This window comes from Panthera onca, chromosome C1, assembly GCF_046562875.1.
Source record: "Panthera onca isolate mPanOnc1 chromosome C1, mPanOnc1 haplotype 2, whole genome shotgun sequence".
Taxonomy (NCBI): domain Eukaryota; kingdom Metazoa; phylum Chordata; class Mammalia; order Carnivora; family Felidae; genus Panthera; species Panthera onca.
In genome coordinates this window covers 174,313,780-174,333,232 of record NC_138346.1, presented here as the reverse complement: position 1 = coordinate 174,333,232, position 19,453 = coordinate 174,313,780, and the positions used below count along the sequence as shown (strand labels likewise).

General features: G+C 46.6%; 1 protein-coding gene across 3 annotated transcripts in view; it reads right to left on the bottom strand.

Moving 5' to 3' along the window:
- Positions 1-17,885, bottom strand: part of DAB1 (DAB adaptor protein 1) — a 1,137,940-nt gene extending 1,120,055 nt beyond the window's left edge. For all 3 annotated transcript variants that reach the window (XM_078451862.2, XM_078451864.2, XM_078451865.2), the window contains exon 1: positions 17,624-17,885. The gene's annotated coding sequence lies outside the window, so the exon portion shown is untranslated. The remainder of the gene's footprint in view (positions 1-17,623) is intronic.
- Positions 17,886-19,453: the final 1,568 nt, after the last annotated feature.

Genomic DNA, 19,453 nt, shown 5'->3' with positions numbered 1-19,453 from the left:
GCACGTGCAATGATTCAGTAGGTGTTAGTTGTCTTTGTCAACTCTATCGTGTATTTGGGGAAACAGTCCAGAGACAGTGAGTGAACTGCTACAGTCAGTTGGTTGGAGAGGCTAGAAGTGAAATTTGGGGGTTTTTCACCTGTAGCTCAGCTCATATATTGCCTTAGAATATTTTTATTTGTTTTACTTTACTTACTTTGAGAGCGTGAGAGTGGGGGAGGGGGCAGAGAGAGAGAGAGAGAGAGAGAGAGAGAGAGAGAGACACCCAAGCATGCTCTGCATTCGATGTGGGACTTGATCTCAGGAACTGTGAGACTATGACTTGAGCTGAAACCAAGAGTCCGAGGCTTAACCAACTGAGCTATCCAGTCACCCTTGCCTTAGGATATTTTAATTGATAACATTATTACTGTAACATTATGTATCTTTGGCAGAGCACAGGAGGATTAGTTCTATTTCAAAGGTAATGAACTTGAGATTTAGCAAAGGGAGCTGATTGGGCCAAGGCCATATATGTGACAACGGGCAAAGCCAGATACTGAACTTGGGTCTTAGGAGAGCTCACCAATCCACCACACCGCAGGGAGGGGAAGGGAGAAGCAGAGTGGGACTGGGCAAGTTAAGTGGGTGAGAAACAAGATGGCAGACTTGGCAACAGAGGTGTGAGGAGAGGAAGGCTGGATGGAGGTGCAAACCATGAGCTCGAGGTCCTACACTGGCACTGTATAACGATTATATTATTGAGCAAGATGATTTCCAACCACAAGGTTTGAAACAGAGTTTACTTTGTGCTCTGTGATGACCACCCTGTCTGAGAAAGAGCATGCTTAGCTTGGAGAGCAAAGGGCACATCCCCTTGCTGGGTGGGCTTCCCCAGGACAAACTGCAGCCTCCTACCTGCCACTCCTGAGCGTGGCCAGGATGTGCTGACATCTGAGTTGACCCACTGCCCCCATGACTCCCTTGTGAACCATCAAGGAACTCATTCTGCACTGTGCCCCACATCGAAGCTGAAAGGAAGAAGAGCCTGTGACCCTGTAGAGCTTGAGTCCAATGGAGGAGAAGCATGTTGAACATGGGAAGTATTGCCTGATGAAGTATAAGGTGCTGCGGGAGCAGAGAAGAGAGAGCCTAACTCTGCCTCAGTAGGTGAGCAGAAGCGGCACTCAGAGAAGGTGATGTCTGAGTGGAATTTTGATGAATAGGATGGTCCTGAAAGATGGAGAGTAACAAGTGACAGGGATGGCACTACATGCAGGTGCAGGGAACAGCACGAACAAAGGCTCTGCACAAATGTTTCCTCCTCAGAGCAGTTGCCCCCGACCATTCACATATAATAACAAATTCTTCGTTCCCTGCTTTATTTCTCTTCGCCTATACTATTTATGACATTATATCGTCTACTTGTTTATTATCCATCTCTCACTGGATATAAGCACCATCAAAGCAGACTTCTGTTTTCTGTGTTTCTGTACCCCACTGCCTACAACCATATGTGGCACCCAGTGGGTACTCAATAAATATCTATGGAACAAATGAGCAAGTTGCAGGTAGGTGTGGCTAAGAACGCCATGCAAATGCTTGTATTCTTGCATCTTTAATGTGAAGCAGGATTTAGGGACCATTTTCTTTTCTTTTTTTAAATTTTTTTTAACGTTTATTTATTTTTGAGACAGAGAGAGACAGAGCATGAACGGGGGAGGGTCAGAGAGAGGGAGATACAGAATCTGAAACAGGCTCCAGGCTCTGAGCTGTCAGCACAGAGCCCGACGCGGGGCTCGAACTCACGGACCGCGAGATCATGACCTGAGCCGAAGTCGGCCGCTTAACCCACTGAGCCACCCAGGCACGCCTCTTTTTTTTTTTTTTTTTAAGTTTTATTTATTTTGAGACAGACACAGCACAAGTGGGGGAGGGGCAGAGAGAGACAGAGAGAGAGGGAGAGAGAATCTCAAGCAGGCAATGCACTGCCAGCACAGAGCCTGATGTGGGCTCAACCCCACAAAGCTGTGAGATTGTGAACTGAGCTGAAACCAAGTTGGACACTTAACTGTGCCACCCAGGTGCTCCTAAGGGACCATTTTCTTAATCACGTCTCTCTTTCTCTCCCCATCCTCCTAACATAAAATACATGGATTGAAGTGTGGAGAGGAGGAGGAGAAAGGAGCTGACATTTACTGAGTACTGACTATGGTGATAGTTCACATAATTTCAGTCTCCGTAACAACTTCTGAGTAGGTATCGCTCTCCCTAATTTATAGTAAAGAAATTCTAGCTGCACGTGATTTACTCATTCTCCCAGCTGCTGCCGAGGGAAGAGGCAGGGCTGGGGTTTGAACACACGTCTGCCTAATCCCCCAGGGCATGCCCAGTGACCATACGGAGCCCCCTCTGGAACCCTGTCTGCAATGAGATACTGTAAGCTGTGTGCAGTATGAGGACCTGGCAGGAAGTTCCCCTGCTTCCAAAGTGCCTGCTCTTATCCAGGTCTTTTCATTAGCTCACTAATTCTCTCGATAATCTCTGGTGCAAAGTATTCACACCCCCTTTAATTGTGTCAGGAGATAGTTTCTGGAACTGAGTCACTTCACCTGGCTGGCGAAGAGGGTAGGGAAGCAGCATATTGGAACCTGGCTTCCAGGAGGTCTGACTCCCAAACCTGTGATCTTCCCCCCAAGCTACTGTGAGCCACAGACCAGAGGAATTTGAAATCTCAAAAGAAATCTCCATTTCAGTTCCTGGAACACATGACAGTTTCTCACCCCAGATTGTTCTCAGCTCAGTATGAAAACATGTAACAGGGTATGAATGCCTGAGTGAAAGAAAGACCTAAACTTAAATTATTCCAGAAAGGCACGCTATTGTCAGTGATTGACAACCAGTCTCGACTCTCACCAGTGACAGCCACACACAAAGTAAGCCTTCAAAAAGAGCTTGGTTCTCTTCAATTAGCAGAGCTGAAATGAAACCACTTAGAAAATTATACTATTGGGCAACTGGTGGGTTTTAAACATAATGAGAAAAATAAAGGCTAGACTGATGTTTACCATCAGCCGAGCTAGAAACGTCAGATGTGCCAGGACTCAGGCCCACACATTCTCCCTGTCTGCCTCTGTGCCACAGCTCCAACCCCACAGCTATTCATTCTTTCGTTCCTGTACCAAATATACATTGGTTCCCTACTGCCAAGGACTGGAGCTACAATGGGGAGCAAAACGGATGTGGTCACGCCTCCTGCTGCTTCCAGACAAGTAAACAGGGCCGCAGTACCCTGTGGTAGGTGACATAATGGGGATAATGCAGGGTGCTCAGAGGCATGGCACAGACACAGGACTGAAAAACTGAAATTTCACACTGAGGGGAAAACAGTCCTGAAGGGGCAGAAAAGCCTACCCAGCAGGCTGCATGCTCAGCCATCGGGAGAAGGCCAAGGGTGGTCAGGGCAGGGGCCGGGCAGCCATGGAAGGCAGGGGCCCTCATCCTGCTGGGCCCATCTGTCTATTCCCCGGGAGTGCTAGAATTACAGCTCTGGAAAGCTGGAAGAAGTTCAAGTGTCTCAGCACCATTCATTCAACAAAACATGTCCCAGATATGCAACGGTTCAGGAGGACACAAGAGCATAGCACACACAAGGACCTGCAAGTGATTCCCTGGGCCTCGGTGGCCCAGGCTGATCAAAGAAGGCCAGGGATGGGAAAGGTTTGCGCTTTATCCTGAGGCAACGGGGAGCCACTGAGGGCTTGAGGCAGAGGAAGTAACACCCTCAGATTTGGGATTTGCCAGGTACCATTCTGAGAGTGAGATACAGAGGCGGGGCCCTGAGCTCTGAATGACTCACTCCAGAGCCTCTGACCTTAACCAGGTCCCATATTTGTGGGGTTCCTGGAATCTGTAGGGCCAAGACCTCGAAGAAATGGACAAGAGGTGTTTATCTGGCTGAAGGAAAACTCTAAGACTTGCTTCTCAGATCTGGATCTCAGGGGAATAGGAAGACAGCAAGGACGGCCTTGTCTCCATAATTAGCTGTTTACTGGTGGACCGGCCTACGCCCCTCCCCCAAGCCTCCGCAACTACATCTCTGTGAGGGTTGGAGGGTTAGGCAGCTAATTACAAACGACAATCACCCACATTCAATGAAATGTTACCCTGGGCCAAGTGCTCACTTGATTCAATGCCCACAAGCACCCTGTGAAGTGGTTCCAGTTACAACCATCCTCATTTTACGGCAGTGCAAACTGAACTTTGGAGACACTTCACAGCCTGATGAGAGTTGGATAGTTTAAGCAAGTTGTAGAACCAGGATTCGAACCCAGCATGTCAAGGGTTTGGCCATGAAAACACCCTATTTTGAGGCCCTCGTCAATTTTTTTTTGTAAGGATTTTCTGAGCACCTAGGCTGTGAGGGTGAAGAGATAAGGAGGCAGGGTTCCTTCAGGGACAGACACATATTCTTTCCCAGGGTGGGGGCCCTGAATTCTAGTCCCGCCTGGGTCATGAACCGTGTCTCCACATGGAGAGTGTGCGGGGTGTGTATAGACAGAGGGGTGGATGAGGTGGGTGTGACAAAATCCTCCCTCTCAGTCTCCCCCCCACACCCCTCCCCTTACTGTGGAATCAGTCTGTGCCCATGGGATGTCACAGACAACCCAGGACTGAGATGCCCAACACCTGGCACAGTTCAAAGAGCAGCATCCTCCCAGTGAACTTAACCTGAGTCAGCCAGACACCCAAATAAAGGGCTGATGGGGCGGCTGGGTCCTTATTGGGCGGATCCAGCCACCACAGTCTGGATAGAAGGTGCCCCTACAGCTCTCAGAGCCAGGCCACTCATGGTGGACAGCGCCCAGAAAGCCAGTCTGAGACAGGGATCTCTGCCTTAGAGGTCAAGAGATTGGGTCAGACCTGGGACTAAAGTGCCCCTGGAGGCAAGCTTAGTTAAGCTGCTCCAAACCACAGACAGCAGTATACTGTCCAATTAGAGCTAATCAGCCACCTGTGGGGTAGGGGAGGCAGAAAGGCCAGAGAGGGGCTGTCGGGAGGCCTGTGCCTCCCTTTGCTCCACCAACCCCCCCCCCCCCGCCCCGCCCACCTGGCTGTGCCTGCAGGAGCCAAGGCCGGCAGACCTGCCCTCCCACCTCCAGGTAACCCACTCTGCTCTGACTAATGAGCCAAATCCTGTGACGGAGGGTACAACCTGCTGAGAAATGTTTTCTCCCTTCTTCTAATAAACTTTTCAAAAAGGCTCCTGAGATCCACGGCTGGATTCTCCCATGAACACAGCCCCAGGTGTCTAGGGGACAGAGGCACACAGTAACAGCTCATTTAGCAGGGAACAAATGGCCTCCTTTCAGGCCAATAAATGAAACATTATGCACTCAGACAAGCTCTGGGACCCAAGACGGGTGTTGGTCAGAAAGACAAGCAGAGGACACAGCACCCACTCCTTTGAAAAATCCCCTGATTGCTTCGGGGGTAAAAAAACGATGAAAGATGATGTTCCCTTCAAACAACCCAGAAGGCAAAATGCAAAAGTGTTGGTTGGAGTAAAATACTGAAATCAAAATGATTATTAATGGTAATAATAGCTTATATGTGTACGTCCAGTCCCTTGTCATTCATAATTCTCTTTCACATGCATCACCTCTTTGAAGCCTCATGGCAATTCTATGAAGCAAGAAAGGTGAGAGACAGCACCCCACTTCACAGAGAAGAATTTGGGGAGGCGGAGAGATTAAGCCCAATGTCACACAAGTCAAATGTCAATGCCACAGTTCAAACCAAGGCTTCTAATTCCAAATCCACTACACTTTCCATATTTGGACAGCAAATCCAAATTTTGTTATGTTCCTTTTACACTTTTTAAGAAACCGTATTGTATTAGGGCTGGAAAGGTTCTTAATAATCACTGGAAACCCAGAACCCAAAGACATAAAAAAACATACTCAAGGTCAAACATCAAAGTAGGACAGGTCCTTGGTCTCCATACTCCCTCCTGGTCAATGTTCTTCTGACTTTGCTTCCATTCAGGCCCAGTTACAAGAAATATTTCTATAGAAATGAGCAATACAAATATTTTCTTTTATGCTGTCCTCTTAAAAACAGTAGATGTCAATGACAAACATTTCCTTTTGACACAAGTCTTTATTCCTAATAAGTCAATAATATTAATGTGGTGGTAGAAACAAGTGCAGGAGGGAATCAGTAGATTTCCCTGCATGCAGTAGGGGTTCAATAAATGTTTGCTGGGTTGTATTTAGTGTGGCATGAGTGTGGACCCACAAGGAAAAGAGAGAAAGAGAAGGTATTTTGTACACACATAGATGGAAAGGTATCTACTCTGTGTAAGAAAGACACTGTGCCAGGAGTTTGGCACAAAGAAGACATTTGCCATATTCCAAGCTGGTTTTCGACATCAGCTTGATGCTCCGACTGTCTTAACACTGCACGCTCACAGAGAGAACACAGCGGGATGCGTGCTTCCAGGCAATCCCTTGGAAAATGTTTGACCTTCACTGAAGCTTTGACATTGTTTTCAGTGTCACCTCACTGTCTTTTTTTTTTTTTTTTTTTTTTTAGGAAAAAATTCTAGAGCAAAGTATGTAAAGGAGGAGGAACTGTTAGTAAAATCCTAGTGGCAGTGCAATTACTGAAACCTGTTGTCAGGAGGCATTGTCTCACACTGTCACTGAACTGCTCTGTAAGGGATTCTCCCTGATGGTAACTTCTGTTAATTTCTGTCTAGTTTCACTCTTCCTCTCAATCCACTGGAGGTTTCAAAGTATTGGCGGGGGGGGGCGGGGGGGGGGTTGTTCTACAGGAGGCAGGAAATGTCACAGATCACCACTTTACACTTTGGTCTACAAAGTGTGCTAGTGATCACTACCATTCACTGAACACCTGCAATTATAATGATTATCATATAACCAAAAGGACAGCCAAATTTTATTGAGTGTCTACTATGTGTTTCATTCTAAGCACCTCACATGCATTAGTTTATTTAGCCTTTGTACAACAACTCTGTGATGTTTAATTTGTCTAAAGCTACTTAACTACACGGTGGCAAAGTCAGATTACAACTTTGAAGCCCATGTCCCTCACCAGACAGGGATCCTTCGTTCTTTTATTCATTTGCATGACCACTATGTACCAGGCCTTGTGCTAGCTACTAGGATACAGAGATAAAAGATAAAGATCATTCTCTTGGGCAGCTTGCACTCACATGAGCAGACAGATAAATGAGGAGCCACATATTAGGTGCAGTGACAGAAGTGTTTGCTGGGTGCTTTGGGAATATCCAGCAAGGATACCTAATCCAATCTAGGAGACAAAAAAGATTTCCCAGAGGAAATGGTGCCTCAGTCTTGAAGAGTAGGGAGAAGTCTGCTAAATGAAGGGGGCATGAAGGACCCTGTACTCATGGTGTGGGGAGAGGAACACAGCAGGCAGAGAGACGTGGAGACATGGGAGAGCACAGGACTGCTCAAGAGTCTTCCCAGCAATCCAGAATGGATTGCACCCAGAACAGAAAGCCAGATGGCAAACAGAAAGAGGACAGGAGAGGAATGAGGCCGAAAGACAGGGTACAAACCGAGGAGGGGCTTCTCTGCCATGATAAGGAGTTTGAGTTTTATCCTGAAGGCCACGGTGGCCCCTGAGGGTTTGTAAGCAAGTGCATGGTGTTCAAGGGGAAGGCTTACTGCCTACTTGCCCTCCAGTGCCAGAAGGGAAGAGCAGGGCAGCCACACTTCCTTCCCCTCTCCTTAAAGGAAAGGAGCCGATTTATCTTTCGGGTGAAATCCAGAGAGGAGCTCAATCGTATGTGGCTACAGCAGATATGCCATAGACCCTGTCAGCACAATCCCAGCTGCACGTCTGTGCCCCTTACACTCTCCGTGAGACCCAGGAGTGACTACAGGGTGCTCTGGGACAGCAAGCAGGCACACGTGCATGAGACTTGGAGACAGAATCTGAAAGATAGCCAGCGTCTGCCATGTGCACAGAGAGTAACTCTTCTGGGGCAGCTCAGACAAAGATCCTCCCATGAGTCCCTAGCAACATGTCATCTCCACCCTAACAGTTCCATGGTGCGGTTGAGTAACTGTCCTCACATCCAAGCTTGGCTCCAGGTCCCTCCTAGAATGCGGTAGGCTACCCAATACCCATTAATATGTCCCTTTCCGCTTACACTGTGTCATCTCTCACTAAGAACCTAATTGATACAACAGCTCCTTTCCTTCTCTCTTTTAAAGCTGCCTGACCTCAGAGATAGTCATGCGCTGCTCACCCAAGAAACAAGCCTACAAGGCCACTCGAGCCCCTACAGGCGGAAACGGAGACCTGCATATATCCAGCTCAGACCAAATGAAAAAGAAAGTTCAGGAGACCTCATGTGGCTACACAACCCAAACAATCCCCAAGCAAGCTTTTTTTTTTTTTTTAATATATTTTTTTAACGTTTTATTTATTTTTGAGACAGGGAGAGACAGAGCATGAACAGGGGAGGGTCAGAGAGAGGGAGACACAGAATCCGAAACAGGCTCCAGGCTCTGAGCTGTCAGCACAGAGCCCGACACGGGGCTCGAACTCGCAGACCTCGAGATCATGACCTGAGCCGAAGTCGGCCACTTAACCGGCTGAGCCACCCAGGCGCCACCCCAAGCAAGCTTTAACAGAAATAAGACCCGGTCTTCATCTTTGTCTAACCCCAGTGTTTGTCTCCCATTTGGTTTTTTACCCAGAAGGAGAAATGGCATCTTTAAATATTACCCCCACCCATCAAAACCCTCCCCCAAGTGAAATAAAAGAGATCACATTTGTGCCTCGGAAGCAGGGAAACCCATTAGAAATCGCCATTAGGCTGAAATAAACCCAATTCCAGAGTGAGTCCGGAATAAGGAAGGAGATGCTTCTGTGTTAATCAGAGAGGCAATGGGATTCCATGGGGTGCAGAAACTTCGGCTGAGATGCAATCTGTTGATTACCAGGAGACCCTTTTTGCAAAGGAGGTCACAGTCTCAAACTTGTATTATTGGCAGTTCACTCGTCTTATTTGCGGGGGGTTGATTTTCCCCTTGACTCTCACTGAGTTGCCAACACACCTGCTTCCAGAGCATTTGGTCTCCTCACCTGGACCTCTTAGAGCTGAGAATGGAGGATAAGAAATAGGAATAATTAGCCTTGAGTGGGGCCACAGAGGACTACATGGGGCATGTGCGAAATGAAAGAAAAGCAGCCAGAACACCCCAACGTCTCTAGTCCCTGGGCTCTGTGGCATCAGCCAGCTCGACAATCCTCCCTGCATTTTCTCACCACTAAAACAAGGAGAGGAAAGATTACAAATACAGCTGTCTTTATTGAGCAACTATTTTACATGCCACACAAGAGCAGGTAGTGAGGAAAAAAGTAGGCAACTGCACTCAAGAGTTGGCAATCTGGCAAGAAAGCTGAGAGGACATGGGGACTGATGAGAGTAGGTGTGACAGACACTGCTAGTGTATCCACTAACATCCGTTCTATATTCTAACATAGCACGCTGATTCTGGCACACGGTCACTCAGAATAAAAACAGTACTCCTTAGCCTCCCTTCTCCTAGGAGTGAAGATGCAAAAAGAAATTATGGGTGCAAGTTCTGGCCACACCCTTAAAAGAAATGGCAGGTTCTCCTCTGACCTCTTTTCTCTCTTCCAGCCCTCCAGTTTGAATGAGGATGTGGTGACATACCATCATGGGTCATGAAGATGACAGCAATGTCTTAGGGATGGAGAAGCAGCAACCTAGAAGGAGCCTGGACACCACATGACTTCGCAGTGTAGAGCTGCCCTATTCACTCAGACTTTTACAAGACTGAAACCTCCATTTCCACCATTCTAAAGATCTTTTAATCCATATTATTTAGGGTCTTGGCTATATACCTACATCCTAATTGATTAAGGTGACAGGCCACCGCTTTGCTTATCCAGCAATCTCACCTTCCCAGAAAACAGGTGGAAACAAAGAAACAAAAAATCCCTAATCTTGAGAAATTTAACAGTATACCACGGGGGAAGGGAAGGGAGGGAAAAAGTTACAAATAGAGAGGGAGGGAGGCAAACCATTAGAGACTCTTAAACAGGGAGAACAAACTGAGGGTTGAAGGGGGATTGTGGGGGAGAGGGGAAAGTGGGTGATGGGCACTGAGGAGGGAGTCCCTTGTTGGGATGAGCACTGGGTGCTGTATGGGAGCCCATTGGACAATAAATTACATTAAAATTTTTTACAAGAAGAAACAAAAAAGATCCCTAAGCAGCCACAGTTGCACTTTCACTGGAGGCTGATGCACCCAGGCCAAGACTTGGTTGGTGCTTAATGACCCTTATCATACCCACATTTCCAATGAGCATGATTCCTGACATACTAGTTCACAGCCAACACACAGATGGGTAGAAAGGGAAGGGGACTACTTTTAGAGGCAGATAAACTGACGGTACCAAGACATAGTGGCCCAATCTGACATGGAGGAAAAATATTGCAAAAGTATTTTTAAAAAGATATTAGAATCTAAAATCCAAACATCTGTAGGTCTCAGACCACTTGTATATAGGGACAAACAGTCCCGCATCACTAAGCAGTCCTTAAGATTACGAAGCATAGAGCCCAACACAATAATTGATGCTCATGATATTTCTAAAGTCACACTCATTTCAAAAAGAAGGGAAACGTGTAATTTATTTACAAATATTTCCAAAACATTAGTCACCTTGCAGCTTAGCTCATTTGAAACATTCCAGTCTATTAATGCCACATATATGTTATTTCATACAATTCAATGGTATATGAAATACATTTGAAGATCACACATGTAGTCAATGTTACAACCATGTACTCTGAACCTACACTTTTTCAGGTCTTGCCCTAGATGTGATGTCCTAGAAGTGAATCAGACACATCATTGATGTCTAGTGACTCATGGTTTAGTTTGGGCACAGACAAATAAAGAGATCATCACAACACTAGATCAAACCTCTAAGGAAAGAAAATCATATAAAATGTAGATGAAAGAAAAAAGATTGCTTTCTAGAATATGAAAGAAACCCTTACAAAATAAGAAAAAGACAAACCATCAAAAAGAAAAATGGACAAAGATGAATTAGCTGTCCACTGAGAAGCAAATCTAAATGCCCATTGAACATGAAATGATGCTCCTCCTTGGTAGACATACGAAAAATACAAAGTACATAGCAATAAGCTATCACTCGCTATCTAACCAGGTTAGCAAAAGTGAACGCTAACACTGCTCCAGGCAAAGATGTAAGAAAAAGAGTACTTTGTACATGTTGATGGAAATGTGAATTGTTGCATTCTCTTTGGAAAGATATATGGCACCATCTCCTAATACTTTACTTGTTAAATAGAATTTATTATCAAATTGGCTTCCATACAACACCCAGCGCTCATCCCAACAAGTGCCCTCCTCAATGCCCATCATCCACTTTCCATCTCCTAATACTTTAAATACTGCATATCCTTTGACTTAGAAATCTTCATTTTGTGAATCTACTCATAGAAGTTCAAGTATATCAATAGATAATGATAAATGTACAGGATGCTTATTTCAGCATTGTGTATAAAAATTGGGGGAACAAAAGTAAATGCTCATCAGTAGGGAAGTGCTTGAAAAATCTGTGGTGTATACATACCATTGAAACTTACTAAGCCATTGAAAAGAGTGACATACCTATACCAACTGATTGAGGTAGGACTGGTGTGTGTGGGGGGCAGAAGACAGTTCCCATAGTGTTTTAAGTGAGAAATGTAATATGCCAAGGAATACATATATGATCTCATCTTTTAAGTCAATGACAAAAATCCCATATGGGTGTATATACAGTGTGTGAATATATATGTGTAAATATTATGGGAGCCTAGGAAATATAAGGTATCTAAATTATTAGATTAGTTTATGGGATAAGGGACAGTAAATAAGCAAACAAAAAACCATGTTAAAAAATAGATGCACAGGATAAAAAGCAAATGGCTTTCACAATAAGGCAGAGTATATAAAATTATATCCAGGGGCGCCTGGGTGGCTCAGTCAGTTGAGCGTCCAACTTTGGCTCAGGTCATGATTTCACGGTTCATAGGTTTGAGCCCCGCATCGGGCTCTATGCTGACAGCTCAGAGCCACGAGCCTGCTTGGGATTCTGTCTTTCTCTCTCTCTCTCTCTGCCCCTCTCTTGCTCATGCTCTGTCTCTGTCCCTCAACAATAAATAAATGTTAAAAAATATTTTTTTAAATTATATCCATCTATATATGCTAGGATATAGGTCTAAGGAGACACAAGTTATAGATAACATGGTGGGAATTTCAAATGATCTTTACTAATTCCTTATATTTTTCTATATTTTCCCATTTTTCTACGTAACTTGTATTATTCATATGACTTGAAAAATTAATAAAGTGATTTTAAAAACTACCACTGTCAGTGCTGGTCAATATTCAGCAGAGTTAACTAAGAAAACTTCATGCAGAACTTGGCACCTGACCTCAGCTTTAAAAGACAATTGGATGGGGAAGAGATTTGAAAAAGGAGGGTGTTCCGGGCAGGAAGACCAGCAGAAGTACAAGCAGGGACATTGAAATAAACATGAGGACTAACCCTCAGGCAGTCTGCCCTATCCTGAATAGAAGATAAAGAAAAGGAACAAATGGCTGGAGTCCCATGACCATAAAGAAACCAAACAGACAGGTAGAAATGGCCACCACAACGCATGCACAAAAATGTCATTTTTAGAGTTCACATTAACAAAGGAAACAGCTTGCCTTCTTCAAGTTCTACAGATTGACAAATATTTTGAGTTCTTAGGACTCTGTCCATGGTGACACCATGTGTTTCGCTCAGATGTAAACTTCAGTTTGGTAACATTTTCATTTTAAACCCTCCTTCCTGTCAGTTTCCAGCTCGGCTGTAAATATTTGCTTGGAGAAAAAATGTCACTAAAGATCTGAGCTCAAGCTTCCAAAAAAAAAAAATGGTCATTTTGAAACAAGAAGAAGTCATATTCTGCACATTAATTAAACAAGAAGTCTCAAGACCTATGGCTCAGAGTTCATTTCAGGAAAAACAAAATCGTTTTTTATTTATTAAAAGCCTATGAATACAAATGAATTCTTTGTTTGGTATTCATTCTTGTTTAATTCTTGTCCCTTTGAGACAGGAACTTCATGTGCTTGGCTAGATAAATTGAAAGGTTGTCTAGTGTCGCTGGGTCTCCTGTCCTCCACAATCAGGCTGTTTCATAAACCAGCAAGTGAGCGATTATTAATGGTACAGGATTCCCGCGCTCTTGCTCACAAGGACAGAGTCCAAATGTCACCAGGTGACGGTCACTCCCTTCCCAAACCAACCAGTGTCATGTGGCACCCCAAGCTAAGTTGATTTCAACCTGAGAAACACTCCGTTCTCTCTTTTACAAGGTGCCTCCCACTCTCTGAAAATGGGGCTTAAAACTATGAGGAACCCAACATTCCTATTCCCACCAGCATATTAAGAAGTACAGCAGTTAATATTGTTATTCCATTTCCAGGAAACTGAAAGAGACGCACAGTCTTCAGGTGACCCTTCTGAGAGTTCACCACGGAAAGGAGTAGGAATATATTTACTAGACAAGGAATAAAGAATGTGCCAGCAAAAATATGAAAGGCATGTTTGCAGTGTGTGTATGTGATGTGAGTATAGTGCATATGTAATGTGAATAATGTGTGCATGTGTGTATGTAGACGGTGATGCTGTACAAGGCTGTGTGTGTGAGACTGTGTGATGCTGTATAAGGTTATATATATGTGAGAGAGAGAGAAGGTGTGTGTGTATGTGTGATGTTGTATAGGAGTGTAAGTGTGAGAGGGTGTGTGTATGTGTGATGTTGTATAAGGGTGTGTGTGTGAGAGATTGGGTGTGTATATGGGTGTGATGCTGTGTAAGGGTGTGTGTGAGAGGGTGTGTGTAAGTGTGTGATGTATGAGGGTGTATGTGTGTGTGAGAGAGAGGCTGTGTATATATGTGTGATGCTGTATACGGGTGTGTGTGTGTGAGAGAGAGAGAGGGTGGGTGTATGTGTGTGTGTAATGCTGTATAAGAGTGTGTGAGAGAGGGAATGTATATGTGTGTGATGCTCTATAAGGGTGTGTGTGTGAGAGGGTGTGTGTATATGTGTGAGGTTGTATAAGGGTGCATGTGTGAGAGAGTATGTGTATGTGTATGACGTTGTGTGTTAGGGTGTGTATTTGTGTGTGTGTGTGTGTGTAGAAGAAAACCAGAAAGGCAGGTTATGAAAGGCTCTGAAGTCTATGGTCAGATATTTGAATAATATGCTTTAGGCAACATGGAAACTTTTATGTTTTTTGATCTGGGGAATAACATGATCAAAGCTATGTTTTAGAAAGATCAAGTCATAACTTTGGGGAGGGCCCATACTGGAGGCCAGGAGATGAGTCAGAGGCTCTGAGGATGGTGTGGACTGGGGACAAGGAGGCTGGAGAAGAGAAAATTAATTGGAAGTATTTTCCTATCACTCTTAGTTTTTAGATGGCAGGTAAAAAAAAGTGTTTACTATCTTTTTTCTTCCAACTTTAAATAAATGAAAAATACACTTTTTAAAAAGTTGTCCATTCTATGAAGGACAGATTTAAAAACAAAGGAATACCTCCCCTCCAAAGTTGTTTGGACACCCAGCCTGTCCAAATGAAGTACCCCAATCTGACCCAAATAAGAGTATGCTATGGGGGCTATGCAAAGTACATCTGCTAAGCAAACAAAGCCCTGGCCAGCTCCCACCCTGCACCTACAAATGCAGCGCCCCCATCCAGGAAGAAACAAGAACTAAGAGTTAATGCCTCTCTGTGGTGCAATATTTACGTCATAAGTAATTATCTGCTTATGTCAAAGCTGAGTTCCAAGCGAGTCTATCTGGAATGACTCTCTTGCATTTCGGGGTTTTCCTCTATATTTTTTCAAGCCATGTAATGAAACAAGCCTGGTTTATGTGGGCATTTCTCTCTCCTCTGAACTAGAATTCCTCCTCTCTGTATTTCCTCCCCTGCCTCTGTTTCTCCCTCCTCTTCTTCCTCCATTCTCTAGATCTCCTACCTCTTTCCCACTGCCTGCCTGTGTTCGAAGCCTTAAGCTCTCTCTGTATCCCTCTTTCCTCTCTCCCTTCCTTCTCCTCCCATATCCCTTCCCACTATGTTAAAAAGCTTCAAGGCACCTGGGTGGCTCAGTTGGTTAAGCATCTGACTCTTGATTTCAGCATGAGGTCATGATCTCACGGTTTGTAGGTTCAAGACCCCTGTCGGACTCTGCACGGACAGCATGAAACCTGTTTGGGATTCTCTCTCTCCCTTTCTCTCTGCTCCTCCCCTGCTTGTTCTCTCTTTCTCAAAATAAGTAAATGAACATTTTTAAATAGAAAATTAAAAAATTATGAAAAAGCTTCAATTTCAGAAAAGGAGGAATGCCTTTGCTAAGCACGAGAATCTGAGCAACACATATGATCACAGTAAGGTGAATGGCTGAGCCCAGCTTTAAGAAAAAAATAAATCTTGGAAAAGAGAGAGGGCCGAATGGTGGCCCTTCGTTTTGAGGAAGGCGGGTGGAGCCTATGGCTCCCAGTTGTCCCTGAACACGAGTATCATGAGGCAGTCTTCCAGCTGGGCGATTCCTATTTGCTCATAAGCCCTAGCCAGCTTTCTCCACTCAGAAAGGAAGCAAAGCCATAAAATTCAGAACCAGCTAATGTCAGCACTGCAGGGGATGTCAGAGACCACCTGGTCCAACGTGGTCACATCACTGGGAGAGAGACTAGGGCCCCGGCTCACCAAATGCCAGGGGGACTCGTTATTAGAAATCCCAGACCTAGGACCTGTTGCAAAAAATCCCTCTGCCCTGAGAACGGCTCTAGGTGTTTGCCTTCTGAAAAGAAATCTACTATATAGGGTCCAGATGTATAAACAGAATAAGCTTAAAATAGAGACAGAAAGGGATTAAAATGCACGGGGCACACATTAGAAATCCCCTGTAAGCTGCTGGCAAGAAGGATTTGAGAAAGGAAGTCTGTTGAAGATGGGGCTGCGGTAGTGGAGGGCTCTAAGCTCCGAAGACCTTTTTAATATGGCTGTATTGTAATACCGCAGTGCCAAACCCCGCCAGTCATTCCAAAAAAAGAAAAAGGAAGCCCTGCTTAGCGGCAGAACTTCCCAACCCTGGAAACAGACTGTCTCCCATTTGCACCCATTTAATAACCGCTTTATTTAACAAGAGCAGGGGAAATGTGCATCCTCGGAAGGCACAGCACAAGAACCCCCTTCTGCAACGACGCGATTCCTCGGACATGAAACTAAAATGCATTCATCGGAACTCAGCCTCCCCAAACAGCAGAAAAGCCACTGTGAGGCGATTTACAGGCGAGAGCCCCTCAGAGACGAGGGGGATGGGGCTGGCAGGCAGGGGACACACCTTTTCTGAGCCGTTAGAAACACGCTGCCTGCAAAGTCTACCCAGACTGTGCAGCCAAGGGTTAATTTCCTCAGGCGCCGGGAGGGGGGGGGGGGGAGATTTATATGCACACACACCCCTACTGAGCCCTCACAACCTCTGCCGCTACCACACATTTGGATTTTTTTAATCTTAAATTCCCAGAAATTCCCTGATCAGCCATATCTTTTCGGAACAGCCCCTCCACCTGGGCTGGATTCCCATCTCATCTCCAGTGAAAGCCCGGAGAGCCGGGCATAATTATTTTGCTACAAGGTTATGCCTAATTGGCCACTAACCTAATTGATTAATCATCTCATTTTTCAAGGCAGCATCAAAGAGCCAAACTGAGGGGGGAGAGAGAAAACATGTGTCCAGGTGGCGCGAGGGGTAAAATTACAGACTGGGGAAAAGACCCGCAGCCACCCTGCCTGGTTTCTGGACACAGTAGTGGACGGAAAATCGCAGAAAACCCAGAATGAGGGAGGAAATGCGTGAGACCACAAAAGGACAGAGCGGGGAACCTCGACGCTACCCCAGCCAGCCTGAGTGCAGCCACCTCCAACAGGATGAAGTTGTTTCCCCCGGGCTGGGAAGGGTTAAGTGGCTGCGCGTCAACCCAGCCGAGGCTAGCGTGGGGGGAGCGAAAGCCACCTGTCCCAGTGTCGGCGAGTCCGCGTGGGGGCCCCCGGGGGTCGCCCTCCTGTTCTGGCCACAACTTGCGCGGCTCTGCGCGGCGGCCCTCGCCTGCGTCTTTGCGCGCCACCCAAAACTTTGCGCACACTGCAGCCGCCGCCCGCCCGCTTTTCGCAGCGAGTCGCACGCCTCCAAGTGCCGTGGCAGCCCCTCCGCAGCCGCCGCTGCCGCTGCCCGGTGTCGGGCTCCAGACTTTTCCCTCGCTGCCTCCAATTCCCACCCAGGGGGCTCCCTCGCGGCTGCGGGGAGCACGGCGCCCTGCCCGCGGTGGGCTGGCAGTGCGGGTGCGGTGTTCCGGAAGACCACCTCGCCGGGTCCGGTAGCACCCGCGGGACAGGCTGGTCCCCCGGCCATCCCCACCCTGGCGCGCCCACCCCGCGCCTCCCACTCCGAGGCAGGCGAGCGCAACACCTTCTCCTACCTTCCAGCCGCTGAGGACCACACTCTCCGCTCAGCCCTCTCGACTCATCCTCTGGCTGCAGGAGAGGGCGACCGGGCTCCGCTTTTGTTCCCTGGGGCTGGCAGGTCCGTGTCGGGCCAGGGCGCAGGAGCTGCCGCCCGAGCTGGGTATCCCGGACTGGGGATGCTCAGCTCACTCCCAGCAGCTCTGCCAGCAGCAGTAGCGGCGGCGGCAGCAGCGGCGGCGGCGGCAGCAGCAGCAGCAGTAGAGATAGTGCTGGCTCTCTGCAGGCCACATCTTTCATACCTTATACATCACTACCGCATTCCCCCGAATAGGGGAGCCCCACAGCATTTCGCCACCTAGCGCAGAATGCAGGAGCCCGCAGCAGTGGCAAAGCTGACCCGGCCAGGGTGTGAGCACCGTGAGGGAGAAGGTCCTCAGTACCCACTGGCAGACTCCCTCCCCTCTCCGATCACAGAAAAGCCTACGACTTGCAGACGTTCTGGGAATGGCTCTTCCCCAGGGAGGTCTGGACTTCAGGCCAGGCAATGACGATCTCTTTGGGGGAGCCCTTCTTGCTGCCGCTGGAGTCTTGGCCAGCACGTGCCTCTACATGGCCTCCTTCTCGCGTTAGTCTTCACACACACACGAGGCTTTGCAGCAACAGACACACGCTCTCCGTGTCCCAGAGGACACCCTTCTGCTCTCCCCAAGATCCAGGGTGTGGGCTCCGGAGCAGGCAGACAAGGGTTCCAGTCTCAGTTGTGCGACCATCAGCAAACTGCTAACTGATGGAGCCTCCATTTCTTCATCTGCAAAATGGGAATCAGATGAGCTGTCTCGGGATTGTTGTGAGAATCGAATGAGATAAGCACGGAGCTTAACGTACATTGAGTGATGGGGTTCTTCCTTCATCCAGTGCAGATCCACCTTTCCTGGGATGATCATGTATCAGTCACGATTCACCCATTCAAAAGTATTTATTGTGTGCTTACTTATTAAGTGCCAATCTCTATTTTGTGGAGTCGGGGTAGGACTTTCAACAAGATAGGCAAGTGATCCTTACTCTCTTGACACTTTCTCTCTAGTACAGGGACACAGTAAATAAACCAGTAAATTAACAAGACACCAGCAGATAGTAATAACGACTATGACACTATAAATGACAATAATTTAATGTCAGATGGTGGCGTGTGATAGGAAATGGCCAGGATAAGACATCAGGTTGGCAGTTAGGAAAGGACTGTCTGAAAGATGGCAACTGACCTGAGACCTATATGATAAGAGGCCAGGCATAAAAGATCTGAAGGGGAAAACATTAAAGACAGAGAGAAGAGCAAGTGCAAAGGCCCTGAGGCAGGAGTGAATGGAATACATTTGAGCAGCAGAAGGAAACCAACCGTGGCTGGAATATAGCAAGAGTGGTGATTAGTGGTATCAGATAAGGTGGGGAGGTAGAGAAAGAGGCTGGTCTTAAGGGAGGAATTTAGTAAGGTGATTAGACTCAGAAGTTTGGAGTTGAGAGGGAGGGGATTGTTCTGGGATTAGAGATAGTACCACTTGCATTTGTAAAGGCTCACCTGGGCTGTTATGCAGACAATGGACTGGAAGGGACATGGGTGGAAGCAGGTGAACCAATTAGAGGCTCCTACAGTGGTGAATAAAAGTCCCCTTCCGTTCCTTGGCCAGTACAACCACAGTGCCCTCTCCTCTTCCACTAGGTCTGGTAGGGGGAAGGGCCACTTGGCAGGTACCCTGGGAGCTTGAATGTGAACTTCTCCCACCACTGTGAGTATCCTTTTCCTCAACTGGAAAATGTAAATAATAATATATATTCTTATTAAATTA